The sequence below is a fragment of the Triticum aestivum genome, chromosome 6D (genome assembly GCF_018294505.1).
Source record: "Triticum aestivum cultivar Chinese Spring chromosome 6D, IWGSC CS RefSeq v2.1, whole genome shotgun sequence".
Taxonomy (NCBI): Eukaryota; Viridiplantae; Streptophyta; class Magnoliopsida; order Poales; family Poaceae; genus Triticum; species Triticum aestivum.
Genome location: NC_057811.1, coordinates 466821973 through 466840959, shown reverse-complemented (window position 1 = coordinate 466840959; position 18987 = coordinate 466821973). Strand labels below are relative to the sequence as shown.

Below are 18987 nucleotides of genomic sequence, written 5' to 3'. Positions count from 1 at the left end.
CGTTGAGACGACGCCTTATGAACTGTGGTTTGGCAAGAAACCAAAGTTGTCGTTTCTTAAAGTTTGGGGTTGCGATGCTTATGTGAAAAAAAGTATCATCCTGATAAGCTCAAACCCAAATCGGAGAAATGTGTCTTCATAGGATACCCAAAGGAGACAGTTGGGTACACCTTCTATCACAGATCCGAAGGCAAGACATTCGTTGCTTAGTATGGATCCTTTCTAGAGAAGGAGTTTCTCTCGAAAGAAGTGAGTGGGAGGAAAGTAGAACTTGATGAGGTAACTGTACCTGCTCCCTTATTGGAAAGTAGTTCATCATAGAAATCTGTTCCTGTGACTTCTACACCAATTAGTGAGGAAGTTAATGATGATGATCATGTAACTTCAGATCAAGTTACTACCAAACCTCGTAGGTAAACCAGAGTAAGATCCGCACCAGAGTGGTACGGTAATCCTGTTCTGGAGGTTATGTTACTAGACCATGACGAACCTACGAACTATGAAGAAGCGATGGTGAGCCCAGATTCCGCAAAATGGCTTGAGGCCATGAAATCTGAGATGAGATCCATGTATGAGAACAAAGTGTGGACTTTGGTTGACTTGCCCGATGATCGGCAAGCCATAGAAAATAAATGGATCTTCAAGAGGAAGATGGACGCTGATAGTAGTGTTACTATCTACAAAGCTAGACTTGTCGAAAAAAGGTTTTTGACAAAGTTCAAGGTGTTGACTACGATGAGATTTTCTCATTCGCAGCGATGCTTAAGTCTGTCCGAACCATGTTAGCAATTGTCGCATTTTATGAAATCTGGCAAATGGATAAACAAAACTGCATTCCTTAATGGATTTATTAAAGAAGAGTTGTATATGATGCAACCAGAAGGTTTTGTCAATCCTAAAGGTGCTAACAAAATATGCAAGCTCCAGCGATCCATCTATGGACTAGTGCAAGCATCTCGGAGTTGGAATATACGCTTTGATAAGTTGATCAAAGCATAGAGTTTTATACAGACTTGCGGTGAAGCCTGTATTTACAAGAAAGTGAGTAGGAGCACTACAACATTTCTGATAAGTATATGTGAATGACATATTGTTGATCGGAAATAATGTAGAATTATTCGGCAAAGCATAAAGGAGTGTTTGAAAGGATTTTTCAAAGTAAGACCTCGGTGAAGCTGCTTACATATTGAGCATCAAGATCTATAGAGATAGATCAAGACGCTTGATAAGTTTTTTCAATGAATGCATACCTTAACAAGATTTTGAAGTGGTTCAAAATGGAACAGTCAAAGAAAGAGTTTCTTGCCTGTGTTACAAGGTGTGAAATTGAGTAAGACTCAATGCCCGACCACGGCAGAAGATAGAAAAAGAATGAAAGTCATTCCCTATGCCTCGGCCATAGGTTCTATAAAGTATGCCATGCTGTGTACCAGATCTATTGTATACCCTACACTGATTTTGGCAAGGGAGTACAATAGTGATCTAGTAGTAGATCACTGGACGGCGGTCAAAATTATCCTTAGTGGAATAAGGACATGTTTCTCGATTATGGAAATGACAAAAGGTTCGTCGTAAAGGGTTACGTCGATGCAAATTTTGACACTAATCTAGATGACTCTAAAGTCTCGGTCTAGATACATATTGAAAGTGGGAGCAATTAGCTAGAGTAGCTCCGTGCAGAGCATTGTAGACATAGAAATTTGCAAAATACTTACGGATCTGAATGTGACAGACCCGTTGACTAAAATTATCTCACAATCAAAACATGATCACACCTTAGTACTCTTTGGGTGTTAATCACATAGCGATGTGAACTAGATTATTGACTCTAGTAAACCCTTTGAGTGTTGGTCACATAGAGATGTGAATTATGCGTGTTAATCACATGGTGATGTGAATTATTAATGTTAAATCACATGGCGATGTGAACTAGATTATTGACTCTAATGCAAGTGGGAGACTGAAGGAAATATGCCCTAGAGGCAATAATAAAGTATTATATATTTCCTTATATCATGATAAATGTTTATTATTCATGCTAGAATTGTATTAACCGGAAACATAATACATGTGTGAATACATAGACAAACAGAGTGTCACTAGTATGCCTCTACTTGACTAGCTCGTTAATCAAAGATGGTTGTGTTTCCTAGCCATAGACATGAGTTGTCATTTGATTAACAGGATCACCTCATTAGGAGAATGACGTGATTGACTTGACCCATTCCGTTAGCTTAGCACTCGATCGTTTAGTATGTTGCTATTGCTTTCTTCATGACTTATACATGTTCCTATGACTATGAGATTATGCAACTCCCGTTTACCGGAGGAACACTTTGTGTGCTACCAAACGTCACAACGTAAATGGGTGATTATAAAGGTGCTCTACAGGTGTCTCCAAAGGTACTTGTTGGGTTGGCGTATTTCGAGATTAGGATTTGTCACTCCGATTGTCGGAGAGGTATCTCTGGGCCCACTCGGTAATGCACATCACTATAAGCCTTGCAAGCATTGTGACTAATGAGTTAGTTGCGGGATGATGTATTACGGAACGAGTAAAGAGACTTGCCGGTAACGAGATTGAACTAGGTATCGAGATACCGACGATCAAATCTCGGGCAAGTAACATACCGGTGACAAAGGGAACAACGTATGTTGTTATGCGGTCTGACCGATAAAGATCTTCGTAGAATATGTGGGAGCCAATATGGGCATCCAGGTCCCGCTATTGGTTATTGACCGGAGACGTGTCTCGGTCATGTCTACATAGTTCTCGAACCCGTAGGGTCCGCACGCTTAACGTCACGATGACAGTTTTATTGAGTTTTGATGTACCGAAGGAGTTCGGAGTCCCGGATGAGATCGGGGATATGACGAGGAGTCTCGAAATGGTCGAGACGTAAAAATCGATATATTGGACGACTATATTCGGACTTCGGAAAGGTTCCGAGTGATTCGGGTATTTTTCGGAGTACCGGAGAGTTACGGGAATTCGTATTGGGCCTTAATGGGCCATACGGGAAAGGAGAGAAAGGCCTCAAAAGGTGGCCGCACCCCTCCCCATGGTATGGTCCGAATTGGACTAGGGAAGGGGGGCGCACCCTTCCTTCTTTCTCCTCCCCCTTCCCTTCTCCTACTCCCACAAGGAAAGGAGGAGTCCTACTCCCGGTGGGAGTAGGACTCCCCCCTATGGCGCGCCTCTCCTCTTGGCCGGCTGCCTCCCCCTTGCTCCTTTATATACGGGGGCAGGGGGGCACCCCAGAGACACAACAATTGATCCTTGAGATCTCTTAGCCGTGTGCGGTGCCCCCCTCCACCATATTACACCTCGATAATACCGTTGCGGAGCTTACGCGAAGCCCTGCGTCGGTGGAACATCATCATCGTCACCACGCCGTCGTGCTGACGAAACTCTCCCTCAACACTCAGCTGGATCGGAGTTCGAGGGACGTCATCGAGCTGAACGTGTGTAGAACTCGGAGGTGCCGTACGTTCGGTACTTGATCGGTCGGATCGTGAAGACGTACGACTACATCAACCGTGTTATGATAACGCTTCCGCTGTCGGTCTACGAGGGTACGTGGACAACACTCTCCCCTCTCGTTGCTATGCATCACCATGATCTTGTGGGTGCGTAGGAATTTTTTTGAAATTACTACATTCCCCAACACACCCGCCGTGTGGACCCCCGCGCCGAGCTTCAAGCGGCGACGGAGCGAAATGCGCGGGAGGCGGAAGAGCTGAGGGCGGCTGCCGCCAAGGCGGCACAGGAGGAGGCGGAGGAGTCGGCGAAGGCACGTGCCGACGCGGCGGCCAAGGCCCAGGCGGAGGCTGCAGCCGCAGCGACAGCGGAGGGGGCCTTGCTTGTCACCCCCCTGCGTGTCGTGGCGCCCGAGATCCCGGAGCCCCCGCCGGAGGAAGCCGGCGGCGACCTGCCGGGGTTGGAGAGGGAGGACGACGTCGTCGTCCAGGAGAGGGAGGCGGCACCGCCCTCGCCGACTGGGGTGGCCCAAGGCAGCCGGCCTAACGCGCCACCTGCGCAATCGGCTGGGGGTGAGCCGGCTGCGAGGACGGACCTGGTGGTCCAGTCGCCATCGCGCCAGCGCGCGGGGAAGGCCACTTCGGCTCCAGACCCGCAGAAGGCTGCGGGCTCCAGCTCGTCGGCCCAGGACGTGGAGACGGCCAGCGCCAGCTCGGGGTGGACGCCGGGTGGTGGGACGGTCGTGGTGAATGTGGCGGCGCAAGAAGTCCGGAACCGGCTTTAGTCCCAGGCCGCAGTGCTGAGGCAATATAATGACGAGTTCCTCGCGACACGGGAGGCCATTCGGGTAAGTCTTCCCGTTTTTGCTTCTTGATCTTGGTTTCTTCCGTGGGGGCGCGTCAGCGCACCCACTGGGTGTAGTCCCCGAGTTCCGAGTCGGTTGCTGAGCAGGCGGCTTGGAACTTCTTAGTGGGCTTTGTTTGCTATCTTGTTCTCATTCGCTTCTCTGTCTGACTTGCAGGACTACCACAACCTCCATGCGGCTGCCTTCAACTCCCAGGCTCGGGAGCTGACCCAGAAGAATGCTGATCTATCTGAGAGCCGGGGTAAGTGCTTCATCTTTTATCTCACGTGGGGGCGCATCAACGCACCCACTGGGTGTAGTCCCCGAGATTCGGGCCGACTGCTGAGCAGTCGGGTCGGATCTTTCTTGACGACTTCTTTCTTATTGCTTTTTTCTTCTCTGCCATATCTGCAGCGGCCAACGCCAAACTGAGGGAGCAGCTGGGTGGGACTCAGGCCGCCCTTCGCGCTAAGGAAGCCGAGTTCGACGCCTTGGGCCAGGAGTGTGACCGCCTGGTCAAGAAGCTAGCCGACCAGGAGGAGAGCCACAAGGCGGCCCTGAAGGCGATGCAGGATAGCGAGGCCGCCCTCCAAGCCGAATATGAGACCGAGGCGGCGAGCTGGGCCGAGGCGAGGCAGTTGTTGATCAACGGCTACGGCCAGATCAAGGACTTGGTTGACGGTAGGCCGCCCTCTTCTTCGTTCCTTGCTTGCCGCTTGCCGTTTGGTTCACTCTCTAACTTGGTATTTTTCTCTTCTTTCTCTTTCTTTCTTGGGCAGAGTACTTCCCTGGCTACTCTACTGCCGCCAACCAGGTCGTCGAGGCCCACTGCGAGGCGCAAAGGCAGGCTGGCGCTGAGATTGCGCCGAACGCTCGCCGGTCGCTTGAGGAATAGCTCCTGGCGATTCAAGCCCGCCTCCAGCCGGCTCACCGCATGCTCCGCCGGCTTCAGCGTGTTGGGGCGCAGGTGCTGGCCGCTCTCTGGCCTGGCGAGGTGATTCCCTGCACCCCCAGTCGGACTACCGACTGGCTGGAGGTAGCGGCCGGCCACTTCGAGGCCTGGAAGGCTTCTGCGGCTCGGTCAGGCGCCAGGCGGGCGCTGGAGTTCGTCAAAGCCTGGTATCCCGAGCTGAGCTTGGACCAGCTGGCCACTTGGCGGCAGGAGGCCGACACGGAGCTGGAGCCGGTGCGGCCGGCTATCATTCAGCGTGCCTCGGCGATCGCCGACTACACCGACACCAGCGCCTTTGCTCCTGAGGTGGATGACAATGGCGTTGCCCAGCCGGAGGAGTGGTTCGGGCTGTACCCGGCAGATGGCGAGGACTCGGCGGAGGAGATCGACTCCAGCGACGAGGGCGAGGAGGAGGAGGAGGAGGGTGAAGACGCCGCGCCAGATTGTGGAGCAGCCGGCCAGCCTCAGCTTGACCGTGCCTCCAGCAACAAGGCGCGTGCGAGCGCACCGCCTGCAGGCAGCGATGATCAAGCCGAGACTCGCCAGCCGGCCACTCCTCCAGCCGGCGCTGCCGTCTCCACCGACCAGCCCGGCTCCCCTGCTGCGCCCTTAGTCTAATCTGCTGCCTTTACTTTCCTGTTTTATTACTCTTTGAACAATATTTTGTTAAGTTTGTGCAGTTCCACCCATTGGGGGTGTATTCGAACTATATTGACTGCCGGCCTGTTGAAGGCCTTATGTGTAAATATAATCATCCATGTGTTTGGCTTTCCATTGTTCTTGCTTTTCATCCTTTGGCTGTTTCCTTTGCCGCCCTCCCTTGGTTTCCGCCTTCCCAGCCGGACAGCTGCTCTGCAGTCTGTGGCTGGAGAAGTGCTTGGCCGGTTGGGAGGGCAAGTACTCTAGCTTTCTTGGATTGTAGCGAAGTGACTGGGAAGCCGGCCAGCCGGCTGTTCTGAAAGCCGGTAGGCATGGTTGGAGGCCGGCTTGTGTTATATAAGTTCGTTAGTCCTTAGCCGTTTTTCGTGTGGGCATCCTTTCCTGCCTTTGGCTCTTGCCAGTCGGACAGTCGGTTCTTCGAGCTGCGACTTACAACAAGAGAGGGCTCGGTGCTGACACACTACTTGTCTAACTTCAGGTAGAACTTTTAATATAACTCAAGGCGGCCAGTCCCCGGGCCGACTAGTCGAACCCGGTGCCAGATAAAGAATCAAATGCAATAGTACATTCATGGGTATGACGCTCGTCATTCATAGATAAAGGAGGGCAGTCCCCGAGTGCGCCTCAGGGGGACCCGTTGTCTTGTACTTAATACAAAAAGGTAGCATGATACATACTGCTTTTAACTGTAAAATCTTCTCAGGAGATTGGCGTTCCATGGTCGTTCCGAGTCCTTGCCGGAATCATCCCTCTTGCGTGCCCTCGGCTTCTGTGCGTCGATCAGGTAATAGGAGTCGTTGCCTAGGGCCTTGCTGATGACGAAAGGGCCTTCCCAAGGGGCCGAGAGCTTGTGCTGGCCGGCTGTTCACTGGATCAGCCGGAGCACAAGATCGCCTTCTTGGAAGGATCTTGGCTTGACCTTCCGGTTGTGATAACGGCGCAAACCCTGCTGGTAGATGGCGGACAGGCTGAGTGCTAACAGCCGGCCTTCTTCCAGCAGGTCGACGCCGTCTTCTCGCGCTTCCTTGGCCTCCGCCTCCGTGTACATGGTGACCCGAGGCGAGTCGAACTCGATGTCAGTTGGGATGACAGCCTCGGCACCATATACAAGGAAGAAAGGAGTGAAGCCGGTTGACTTGTTCGGGGTAGTACGCAGACTCCAGAGGACAACCGACAGCTCATTGAGCCAGCAGCCGGCCGAACGCTCCAGTGGTACGACCAGTCGGGGCTTGATGCCGGAGAAGATGAGGCTGTTTGCTCGCTCGACCTGGCCGTTTGACTGCGGATGGGCAACGGACGCTATGTCCAGTCGGATGCCTTGTGTCGCACAGAAACGTGCCAGTGCTCCCTTGGCAAAATTCGTGCCGTTGTCGGTGATGATGCTGTGCGGTACACCATACCGAGTAGTGATGTCTGCGATGAATGTCACGGCAGTCGGCCTGTTCAGCTTCTTGATTGGCTTTGCTTCAATCCACTTGGTGAATTTGTCCACGGCGACAAGCAGATGTGTCATGCCGCCGCGGGCTGTCTTGAATGGGCCCACCATGTCCAGCCCCCAAACGGCAAAGGGCCAGGTGAGGGGGATGGTCTTGAGTGCAGAAGCCGGCAGGTGTTGCTTGGAGCTGAAGACTTGGCATCCTTTGCAGCATTTGACTAGTTCCTTGGCGTCTTCCAAAGCAGTCGGCCAGAAGAAACCATGACGGAAAGCTTTGGCGACAAGTGATCTTGAGGCCGCGTGGTGGCCGCATTCGCCTTGGTGGATATCCTTGAGGATTGCTATGCCCTTCTCTGGCTCGATGCAGCGCTGGAAGACTCCAGTGACGCTACGCTTAACAAGTTCTTTGTTTATTATTGCGTATGCTCCGACTCGGCGTTGCACTAGTCTTGCCGAGATCTCATCAGTCGGCAGCTCTCTGTTTACTAGGAAGTTGAGGATGGGCTGGGCCCATGATGGAGCTGTGACTTCTTCTATTGTCAGTACGGCCACTGTGACCTGGGTGTGTGGGTTGGGTGGTGTTGAGTTGGAGTCGGCCACCGCCTGTTGTGTCGCTGTAGTCCCCGGGCTGACTGCTGCAGTCCCCGGGCCGGGTTCTCAAGTCCCCGAGCCGGGTGCGACTACGGTAGTCCCTGGGCCGCTTGTCAAAGTCCCCGAGCCGCCTGCTGGGTTCCCCCAGTCGGATCCGACTGCATCAGGGGCAGGCGGTACGAAGATAGAGTCCGATTCTAGAGACGGCTTGATAGACGGTTTGAGGAGGCGCTGGAGAGAGACACCGGTTGGTATAGCTTGTTGGGTGGAGCCGATCCGTGCCAGGGCATCTGCTTGCTCGTTGTCGGCCCGTGGCACGTGGAGGAACTCGCACCCTTCAAAGTATCCGCTGATTTGCTGGACGAAGAATCGATAGCTCGCCATGTTTGCGCCCTTGGCGTCCCAGTCGCCAGATGACTGCTGGACCACCAAATCCGAGTCGCCATAACACAGGATCCGGCGTATGCCGAGCTCTTTGGCTAGCCGGAGTCCGTGTATGAGCGCCTCGTACTCAGCCACATTGTTGGAGGCGGCAAAATGGATTTGCAATGTGTATCTGAGCTTGTCGCCCTTGGGAGAGGTGAGGACGATGCCGGTGCACATCTTGGATCCGTCGAAGTGCATCCGCCAATGAGTGGAGTCGGGAGCCGGCGGTCGGTACTGGGTCTCGGCCCAGTCGACAAGGAAGTCGGCCAATGCTTGGGACTTGATGGTGGTGCGAGGCTGGTAGAAGATTGTTTAAGGAGCCAGCGCAATGGCCCACTTAGCCACCCGGCCGGATGCATCCCGGCTGCCTATGATCTCGGCAAGCGGGGCAGTGCATACGACCGTGATGGGATGCTCTTGGAAGTAGGGCTTCAGCTTCTTGGCGGGGAAGTACACTCCATAGCACATCTTCTGGTAATGCGGGTAGTTTTGCTTCGAGGTGGACAGTACTTCGCTTAAATAATATACCGGCCTCTGAACTAACTGAGCTCGGCCTTCTTCTGGGCGTTGGACCACGATGACTGTACTGACCACTCGGCTAGTCGCAGCAATGTAGAGGAGCATGGGCTCCTTCTCAGTCGGCGCTGCCAGGACAGGTGGTGTGGTCAGCATCTTCTTCAACTCGTGGAAAGCTTGGTCTGCTTGGTCGTTCCACTCGAAGTGGGTGGATTTCTTCATGAGTCGGTACAGGGGGAGAGCCTTCTCCCCTAGCCGGCTGATAAAGCGGTTTAGGGAGGCCAGGCACCTGGTGAACTTCTGAACGTCTCGCAACTTGGTAGGAATCTCCATTCTCTCAATGGCCTTGATCTTCACTGGGTTGCACTCAATGCCGCGTTCGGAGATCAAAAAGCCTAGAAGCTGGCCGGCTGGTACTCCGAACACGCATTTCTCGGGGTTGAGCTTGATCTGGAATCGGCGCAAGTTGGCAAATGTTTCTCTGAGGTCTTCCAGCAGGGTGCCGCGCTTCTCCGTCTTCACCACAATATCGTCTACATAGATGTGGGCATTTCTGCCGAGTTGCTTGAGGAGGCATTTCTGCATGCAACGCTGAAAAGTGGCACCGGCATTTCTCAAGCCGAATGTCATAGTCAGGTAGCAGAAAGCTCCGAACGGTGTGATGAAGGCGGTCTTCAGGCGGTCGGCTGGGTCCAACTTGATCTGGTGGTATCCTGAGTATGCATCCAAGAAACTCAACAGCTCGCATCCGGCTGTGGAGTCTATCACTTGATCAATCCGTGGTAGGGCAAACGGATCTTTGGGGCTGGCTTTGTTGAGGCTGGTGTAATCTATACACATACACCATTTGTTGTTCTTCTTCAACACCAAGACCGGGTTGGCTAGCCACTCTGGAAAAAATACCTCCATAATGAAGCCGGCGGCCAAGAGCCGGGCTATATCTTCTCCTACGATCCTTCTTTTCTCCTCGGACAGTCGGCGGAGAGGCTGCTTGACTGGTTTCGCGTCCGCTCGGACGTGTAGCTTGTGCTCGGCGAAATCCTTCGGAACACCTGGCATGTCCTTCGGGGACCATGCAAAGATGTCTCGATTCTCACGGAGGAAGTCGACGAGCTCGCCTTCCTATTTACTGTCCAGGTTTGCATCAATGACAGCAAACCTCTCCGGGTTCTCCGGGTCCAGAGGTATCTTCTTTGTCTCCTTGGTCGGCTGGAAGGAGCCCTGAGCATCATATTCCTTGGGGCTGGGGGACAGGGACGGCTGCTTGCCGGCCATGGCCATGACTCGGTCCAGCATCTTCTTCTCTTCAGCAACCACGAGGGACTCGGCCAGTCGGCTGCTGGCTGCAGCGCACTCGATGGACTTCTTGTAGTCTCCGGCTATAGTGATGATCCCCTTTGAACTCGGCATCTTCATCTTGAGGTAGGCGTAGTGGGGCACAGCCATGAACTTGGCCAGGGCAGGTCGGCCAAGCAAGGCGTGGTAAGGGCTCTCTAGATCCACTACTTCAAACCAGGTCGCTTCTCGGCGAAAGTGATCCTTGTCTCCGAAGAGAACATCCATCTTGATCTTGCCGATTGGGGAACAGGACAGGCCGGGTACGATGCCATGGAACACAGTCCGGCTTGGCATGAGCTGCTTCGCCTTGAGGTTCAACTTCTCCATCGTGTCGCGGTACAATATGTTGATGCTGCTTCCACCATCAATCAGCACGCGAGAGAAACGGGCCGCTCGCCTTTCCATCGCGAGGGTGACGTCCAACACCAATGCGTAGGAGCCGGGAGACGGCATCACCTCTGGGTGATCGGCCCGGCTCCAGCTGATAGGCCTTTCAGACCAATGCATGAACTCGGGGTTGCTGGAGGCGACCGCGTTGACTTCTTGGTGCTGTCGGCGCCGACTGCGCTTGTCTTCAATCTGGCTCATGAAGACGACGTAGGCGGCGTGCTCATCTGGGAACTCATCCTGAATGGCTCCGACTGCTGGTCGAACAGCCGGCTGCTGAGGGGCTGGAGGCGGCAGGCCGGGAGGCGGAGGCGGCACCAGCCCCTCGCCCTTGGAGATCCGCGTGAGCCAATGGCACTTCCGGGTCGTGTGGTTGGATGGCTTCGCGCCGCTGTGGAACTTGCAGGGGGCATCGGGAGTTTGTTCGTAGAAGGCCGGCCAGCCGGCCTGCCGCCCTTCTTCTTGGGAGCGGGCCGCTCTTCGGGCTGCTCGTCTTCGACGGTGGCCACCTGCCGACTGGTGAAAGGCGGCATAGGGGCCTTGCGCTTGTGGTCGTTCTGGTAGGGGCATCGGTTGGAGTCACCAGCCGGCGTCTTGGGAGCCGGAACGAGCACCTTTCCAGAGGCGTCCATTCGGAGTTTGGTCTTCATCGAGGAGTCGGCCGTGGCGTACTTGTCTGCTATGACCAGCAGCTCGTCGAGGGTAGTCGGCTCGTCGCAGAGGAGTCGGTGCTTGAGGAGGGTGCCCTCTTGGCACCCGGCGGTGAAGTATTCTATGGCTTGAACCTCGTGCACCCCCTCGCAGGAGTTGCGGAGCTCGGCCCAACGCGTGAGGTAGTCGCGAGTTGATTCGCTGGGCCCTTAGACGCATAAGGAGAGCTGGCGGGGCTTGGGAGGCCGCTTGTATGTGCTGGTGAAGTTGCGTACGAAGACTTCCGTGAAGTCTAGCCAGCTGTTGACGCTGTAGGGCTTGAGGCTGTTCAGCCAGGTGCATGCCGTGCCTTGAAGCATGAGAGGGACGTACTTCACGGCGACGCGCCTGTTGCCGTTGGCTATGCTGACTGCGGTAGAGTAGTCGATCAGCCAATCTTCCGGCTTCACGGAGCCGTTGTACTTTGGCGTGTCTCTGGGGAGTGAGAACCCTTTGGCGAAGGGCTCGTCGCGGATGCGGGGGCCGAAGCAAGGCGGGCCGACATCATCTTCTTCTTCTAGCGCCAGTGATCGCGCTAGGCGGTCGATCCGGTGGCAGGCATCATTCTCGCCGACTCCTTCACGGTGGCCTAGTCGGCCACCGAGAGTCGGATGCGTGACAGGCGGCAGGGTGGGATATCTCTCCCCATGAGGCGGGGGGGGGGAGGGGGGGAGGCGGATTGGCTTGTCGTTCCACCGCTCGGGGGCGGCCTTCTGCGTCGCGCTCAATGGTGATCCGAGTCCGGCTGCGGCTAGCAGCCGGCTCCTTGTCTTTCCTTGCGCGGGCGCCGCTTGCAGTCGGCGTCCGGGATGTCGCGGCGTGTTCTCGGCGCGGGGGAGGACTCTCAGCGCGGGCGCCGGCTTCATGCCATTCTGCGGCCGCGTCGATCAGCTGCTGGATGCGTCTAGTCATGTAGGGGAGCTCATCAGCCCCCAGCCCGTTCAGCTCTTCTGTGGCCGCCTGAGCGGCACGCAGGTTCTCGAGTGGCGTGGCGTAGACTGGGCGGTCTGCTCCCAGCATGCTGGCGATGGCCGCGCCGCGCTTCTTGACGAGGCCGGCTCGGCTCGGCCCGCTAGGAGGCAGCGTACCAAAGGCGGCGCGGTCGACTTCGCGCTGGTGAGCCTCAGTGAGGCGTCTCATGGATGCTATCTTCTGGCCCTCCGCGATGAGGGCGAGGCGGCGTGCCTCCAGAGTCTCGGCGTCGGCGTCGGCCGGGATGGGGACGGACAAGTCGTGTAGCGCCGCTTGTAGGGCGTCGTGGGCGTTCTCGCCCGAGACGGTGCCGTGGCTGATGACCAGCACCTCAGTGACAGCGCTGCTGCCACTGTCGGCTCGAGGGAGAGGGTCGTCGATGATTACCACGTCGGTGGGGAAGGCGTCAAGCGATGCCGTGTCGGAGTCGACAAGCATCGGGTTGGTGGAGCCGACCGACTCCAAGTCCACAACAAGGTTACTGGAGACGTGAAGCTGGTCGAGGAGGCTGACGAGGCGGCTCTCGGGGTAGTCTGTGTCGCGTCGGACACGGGCTCGTCGAAGATGCGAGTCTCGCCAAGAAGGTCGGCGAGGCAGCTCGCCGCGTAGGCGTCGTCAACGCCTTGCTGCGCGTCAGGGCAAGCGCCATCGGGCGTAGCGGGCTGGCTACGCTCGCGGGGGAGGAAAAGGGTTCCCGTCCAGAATAGGTCTCCGGACGACGGTGCACCTGGCCCCACGGAGGGCGCCAAATGTCGGGTGGTAGGTGCGACATATGCCAACGGGTGGCTTATCATTGTGGGAGCCAGTAAGACATCGCCGGTGCCTGGAAACGGGATAAGGCGAAGACATGCACGCTGGCGGATCTTACCCAGGTTCGGGGCTCTCCGTGGAGATAACACCCCTAGTCCTGCTCTGCGGGGTCTCCGCATGATCACTAGATCAACACAAGTAGCTACAAGTGCTCCTTGAGCTGTTTGGCTAGGGGAAGAAGAAGGGCAAGGCTAGCTCTCCTTTTCTCTCTATGTGGTGTGTAAAACTCTATGGGATCAACCCTTTGCATGGGTCTCCCGGGAGATTTATATAGGCCTACCCCCAGGGGTACAATGGTAATCCGGCTGGGCGTGGGTCCCAGCCGTCAGTGTCTGTGCTCGCCGACTTCTCCGCCGGACATTGGGGCCCGCCGACTGGTGGGTCCCGCCGGCTGCCGGCCTCTTGGCCGATAGGCCGGCCCCATGGCCTGGGGGCCTCGTCGGCGGCTGGTTACTGTCGACTCGCCCTTGATGACGAGGGCTTTGTCGAGGTAAGCATGGCTACAGTGCCACCGTCTTGCGGGCTCTCACTGTAGCCTCACCTCGTCTTGTCTCCTTAATGATGCACATGTTTCAAGGGAGGGAGGTAGCCGGCTATTGGGAGCCGGCTACGCCCCAGGCCGACTAGGGGAGGCCGGGCCGCCTTCGAGCGTCTCTCTGGCTAAAGGGGCCCGCCGCCCGCGGGCCTTACTGGCGCCTGTCGTGGGTGACGTCGAGGTCAACATGGCTACAGTGCCGGCCGGACGGGGGATGGCTGACCCGTACGGCGCCCTGTGGTCATGCATGTTCCGTGATTCGGGGGTAGTGGGCTGTACTGCGGCCACGCCCCGTCTTATCGCCGTTATGTGGGTGCAGTCTTGGCCGGCTTCTGGGAGTCGGCCTTCTTCATGGCCGGCTTCCTGGAGTCGGCCATCTCGTAGCTTTCTTCGGGAAGGTTTTTTAAGGCCGGGTCGCCTTCTGGTAGTCGGCCTTGGGGATAGCCGGCCAGAGGAAGGCGGCCCCATGCTCTGGATGCTTGAAGGCTCGATTGGCCTGATTATTTTTCGAAAAGCCAGGGGGAGTCGGTTAGGCTACCCATGGCCATTTACTCCGACAAATAGGATTCTCACGAGCAAGGCAACGAACGGATACAAGGTTTGTGACTAAGTCAGGAGAGACAAGAACATTAGACATGTTAATAGGAGTAGAAGTAGACGGAAACGACATATGACCGACATGTTTAATGGGTAAAGAGGAACCGTTACCAATGATGATGCGAGTGGGAGTATGAACGGGAGTGAAAGATGTGAGGTTACCGGGATGAGATGTCATATGAGCGGTGGCGCCCGAGTCCATGAACCAGTCACCGCCGCCACCGTAGTTGCTAGGTGACGGAGCCGAGTGCAAGGTGGCGGGGAGGGCGGGATCCCGCGGCGGGTAGAACCCGCCGTAAGGTGGCGCGGGAGCGGCGCCGTAGATGCCCGTGGCCGGCGATGCAGGGAGGGCCGGGTAGGGGGCGGCGTAGGGCGCGGCGAGATAAGCCACGTGGCTCGCCGGACGGGGCCCAAGGATGCCCGGGGCGGGGGCCGGGGCACCGGCATCGAGTATGCGTGGACAACTCCTGTCCATGGGTTGGTGCCGTAAGTCCACGGCGGGGAGGGATGTTGCTGATAAGGCCCCCCCCGCCCCCCCCTCCGCGTACGCCTGGCCTCCCCCGTTCGCTTGCTGCTGCTGCTTGCGCCCGCCCGCCGCCTTGTGGCTGCTGTTGGGGAGCAGCGAGAGGGGCGGGGGCCGCGGGTGCGAGGGGGTAATACCCCGGGGGCACGGGGGCAGCGTCTACTGCCGCGGCGCGGGTGGTGGTGGGCGCCACGAGAGGTGCCGGCGGCGAGGGCGTGGTGCTGCACGCGCTTCTTCACCCCCTTCATCCGGCGATCCTCCAACCACAAGTACGCCACAAACTTGGGGAATGATGGCTCCGGCATCAAGGAGAGGCTGGCGGCGGCATTGCCGAAGTCCTCGTTGAGGCCGGCGGTGAGCCTACTGAGGAGGAGGTCGTCATCAATCTTGGCGCCGATGTCACGAAGCTCATCCGACAACATCTTGAGGCAGCTACAGTAGTCATCGATAGACTGCTCATCCCGATGACGATCAAAAAATTCCTGCTGCAGAAAAAAGCGACGCTGAAGCTTGTTGTCGGTGAAGAGGACGTTGAGCTTGACCCACACGGAACGTGCAGCATCCCCATCACTCACGACCGTGTGAAACAGGTCCTTGGAGATGGTGGTGAAGAACCACCGGATGAGCGTAGCGTCGATCGTGGTCCACTCGGAGTCATCCAGCATGGCGCGAGAGTCGACAGTGCCGTCAACATGATCCACGAGATTGTTCTCGCAGAAGAGGAGCGAGAAATAGGTCTTTCGCGTGTAGTACGTGGAGTTGGTGGAATCGAGAATCACGGGAACGCGGTCATGGATGTTGATGTCGCGAATGTCGGCGGGGTCCGGTCCGGCGAAGGGGTTGGAGATGGATGAAGCAACGGACATGGTGGCGGCGCACGAGGGAAGGGGGCGGCGGCTAGGGTAGAGGTGGCGGCTAGGGTTGGGAAGGGGTGGCGGCGGTGCGACAAGAGGGGCGGCGCGGCGGCTGGTGGGTGGCACGGCTGCGGAAGGGGAGCAGTGGCGTGGGGAGGTGGTGGCGGCGGCGGCCCGGGGCGGTGACGGCTAGGGTTGCGGAAGCGATTAGGAAAGGATCGATACGATATCTGATATCATGTAAGTTTGGGAGAGAGGGATTGTGTGCATCGATATTCTCATTGATCGTGCACTAGGCACATATATAGGAACAAGGGGTGTGACCATTGTCTTGTCTCCCAAGATACAAGTAGTTACAGGAGGGGAGAGAGACACGACAGGTGCAGCGTACAAAACCCGAACCTACATTCGTATATACATGTTCAACACAATTCACCCCCTTAGTTTTTGACATGATTAGACTATAATCGAACTTCAGGCTCTTACAAAATAGGCAAAGGAATTAGCCCCACACATCCCGCTTTTTTGGTGTATCTTGCAGAAAAATCAAGATAGAGGAAGAATTGAGCAAGGAGTGGCCTTCATATAGAAATTTCTTAAAGAAATACTCAGTCCATCCCATAATATAAGACGTTTTTGCAAGCTAAAGCAACTTGCAAAAATGTCTTATATTGTGGGACCGGGGCGGAGGGAGTATATGCCAGGAGTCATGGCTGGAATCCTTTGAGTAGAAGAATTGGTGTAGGATGACTTTTGTTTGAATGCAGCTGTGGCTGTTCGACTTTTTAGTTGCTCTTTCCTGTTTTGAGCTTCCATGATCAGGTTTTGCGTTTGTACCCATCTGCTTTGGGCCTAAAAGATGCAAACTTGTCGTGCATAGGAGCTTACCTCCTGGCACTGCTCATTCCTTCTTTTCTTTTCAGCTTGCTTTCGAAGTCTATGTAAAGACTTCATGGCGGTTTCTTTAATGAAAATTAACGAGGAGGCTCGTTGTTTAAAGAAAAAACTAGATGAGGCTGCAAGCTCACCCACACCTTATTTAGTGCACACATATAATGGTAGAATCCCTCATATTACACACGCATGTCACAAGTTCACAACACATCACACATATTAGTTTGCCTTGACATGGCAAAAAATGCACAAGAAACCATCGTAATGAAGACGCTGAAAAAGACCAGAGACCTAACAAGCAAGATAACGATGAAGTGAAACATGTCTGGGTAAAGGCGCCACTTCATCTTGCTGATGGACCAAATGCGGACAGCGCAGCGGCACCATTCGTGGAACTGCTATCGACGCCACTGCCCTCTCGAGCATCCTCCAGTGCTAGGCTCTCCCTCAGCTGCGCCACCACGATGGCCATTGTTGGCCTTTGGATGGCAATGTCCGATGTGCACGCCATGGCGGTGTCAACCACTTTCCACATGGAGCTCACATCGTAGTCATCATTGAGCTGGCAATCGGCAACTGAGCTGATGTTACCAGAGGCAATCTTCTGTCTCACACGCTGAACAATGTGACCATGTTTGGGCAGTGTCGGACGCTCGCCGGTGGTTATCTCGAGTAGAACAATCCCGAAACTGTAAACGTCGCTGCTCTCAGTGAGCCTGCCAGTGAGGTAGTACCTACGGAACAGCAGATATGCCTCACTTTAGTTATCCTAGAGACTGCATTAAACGATTAAAGGCCTGTTCGGAGGCCCTCTGCTCCTCGACTCCGCTCGCGGAGCTGCCGGAACCGTAGTTGAAAATTACGGAGCGGACGAATCGGTACTCCGCAGATCTTTCTATTTTGCGGAGCTGGTCGAGTGCCGAACGGGCCCTAAGATGCAAATTTGTTGCATATCAATTTACTAACTACTCCCTCCGACCCATAATATAAGAGCATTTTTGACACTACGGTAGTATATTAAAAACACTCTTATATTATGGGATGAAGGGAGTAGTTCTTCTTTTGTTTGCAGCTATGCCATCTACGAAATTTAGAAGGACGGATGGAGTACTCCGTTTCAAAATAATTGAAATTCTAGGATTTCCTTAAGTCAAACTTCATCAAGTTTGACCAAGTCTATATAAAAATATATCAACATCTAAAAAGCCAATTTTATTCCATTAGTTCAATTGTGAAGTCTATTATTATATTATATATATTCGATAATGTAGATTTTTGCGGATATTTCTATACGCTTGGTGAAACTTTACTAAGTTTGACTTAAAAAATCCTAAAAACTCCAATTATTGTGGAATGGAGGGAGAACTTCTCATTCTCTTATCAGCTATACAAAGAAGGGGTACCATAATGTTCTTAGATGGACGAAGGGACTTACTCAGGGTCGTTGTAACCTGCTGTCCCAGCTGCAACGGTTGATACGTGAGTCTGCGTGTCACTCATATAGGTTTTGCAGAGTCCGAAATCAGATAATTTCGCTTGCAGATTTTGACCCAAGAGGATGTTGCTGGTCTTCACATCTCGGTGAATTATTGGCAGGCTACAACCCTTGTGCAGATAATCTAGGCCTGTGTATATAACAACAAAGCCCAGAAAACTTCATGAAAAAAGAGCACAAGTGTCATAAGTTTGCTTACACAAATTTAATAATTATTCCATTACATAATACCTTGTGCAGCTTGAAGCACAACTCGCACCCGCGTTCCCCAATTCAAGGTTTCAGAAGCAACATTTCGGCCTTCATATATGTGTATAGCGATGGTTAAAACATACTGTATCAGTAACCGTACATGTCTGCTTAAAAAAATAGAAATATATGCAACTTTTTTGTTTGCAATTCCATTTCAATATTTTGTGCAGGAAACTGAAACAAAAATAGTTCAAAGCCTTTTCTTTTATCAGGCAAGGTTAGAAACATGCAGGCACTCCCGAAGGAAGAGAGAAGGTAGATATATAGATACCTAAAAGTACTTTGGATAGTAAAATATCTTCAAAGCACTCGAGAATCGAGATAGTGTCTCAAACATGCACATATATTTGTATGAAACTTGAGACAACTAGATAGATTATTATCTACTAATCACTTAGTCAGTACTTGAGTTTCCAATGGACATACCTCTCAGATGATCACAGAGATTGCCTTGAGACATGTACTCATAAATCAATGGTAAATGATCTTTTTCCCAGCAGTAACCAACCAAAGATACTAGATTCCTGTGATGCACCTTTGTCAAGCTCTGGACCTAGGTATCAAGACAAATCATAAATGAGATTTCTTAATATGTTAGAAATGTCAATGTGAATGCGACATGATGCTTTTACTTCACAAAGAACATTTTTGTGATAACGTTCAGCTCTCATTTCACCATTTGGAAGCCATCTTGGCGACTTTAACACGCAAAACGCTGGTTAGGCATGTTGTATG

The 18987-nt window shown here is 54.0% G+C and overlaps 1 pseudogene; it reads right to left on the bottom strand.

Moving 5' to 3' along the window:
* Positions 1-16848: 16848 nt before the first annotated feature.
* LOC123142716 (probable leucine-rich repeat receptor-like protein kinase At2g28990) overlaps positions 16849-18987 on the bottom strand; it is a 20091-nt pseudogene continuing 17952 nt past the window's right edge.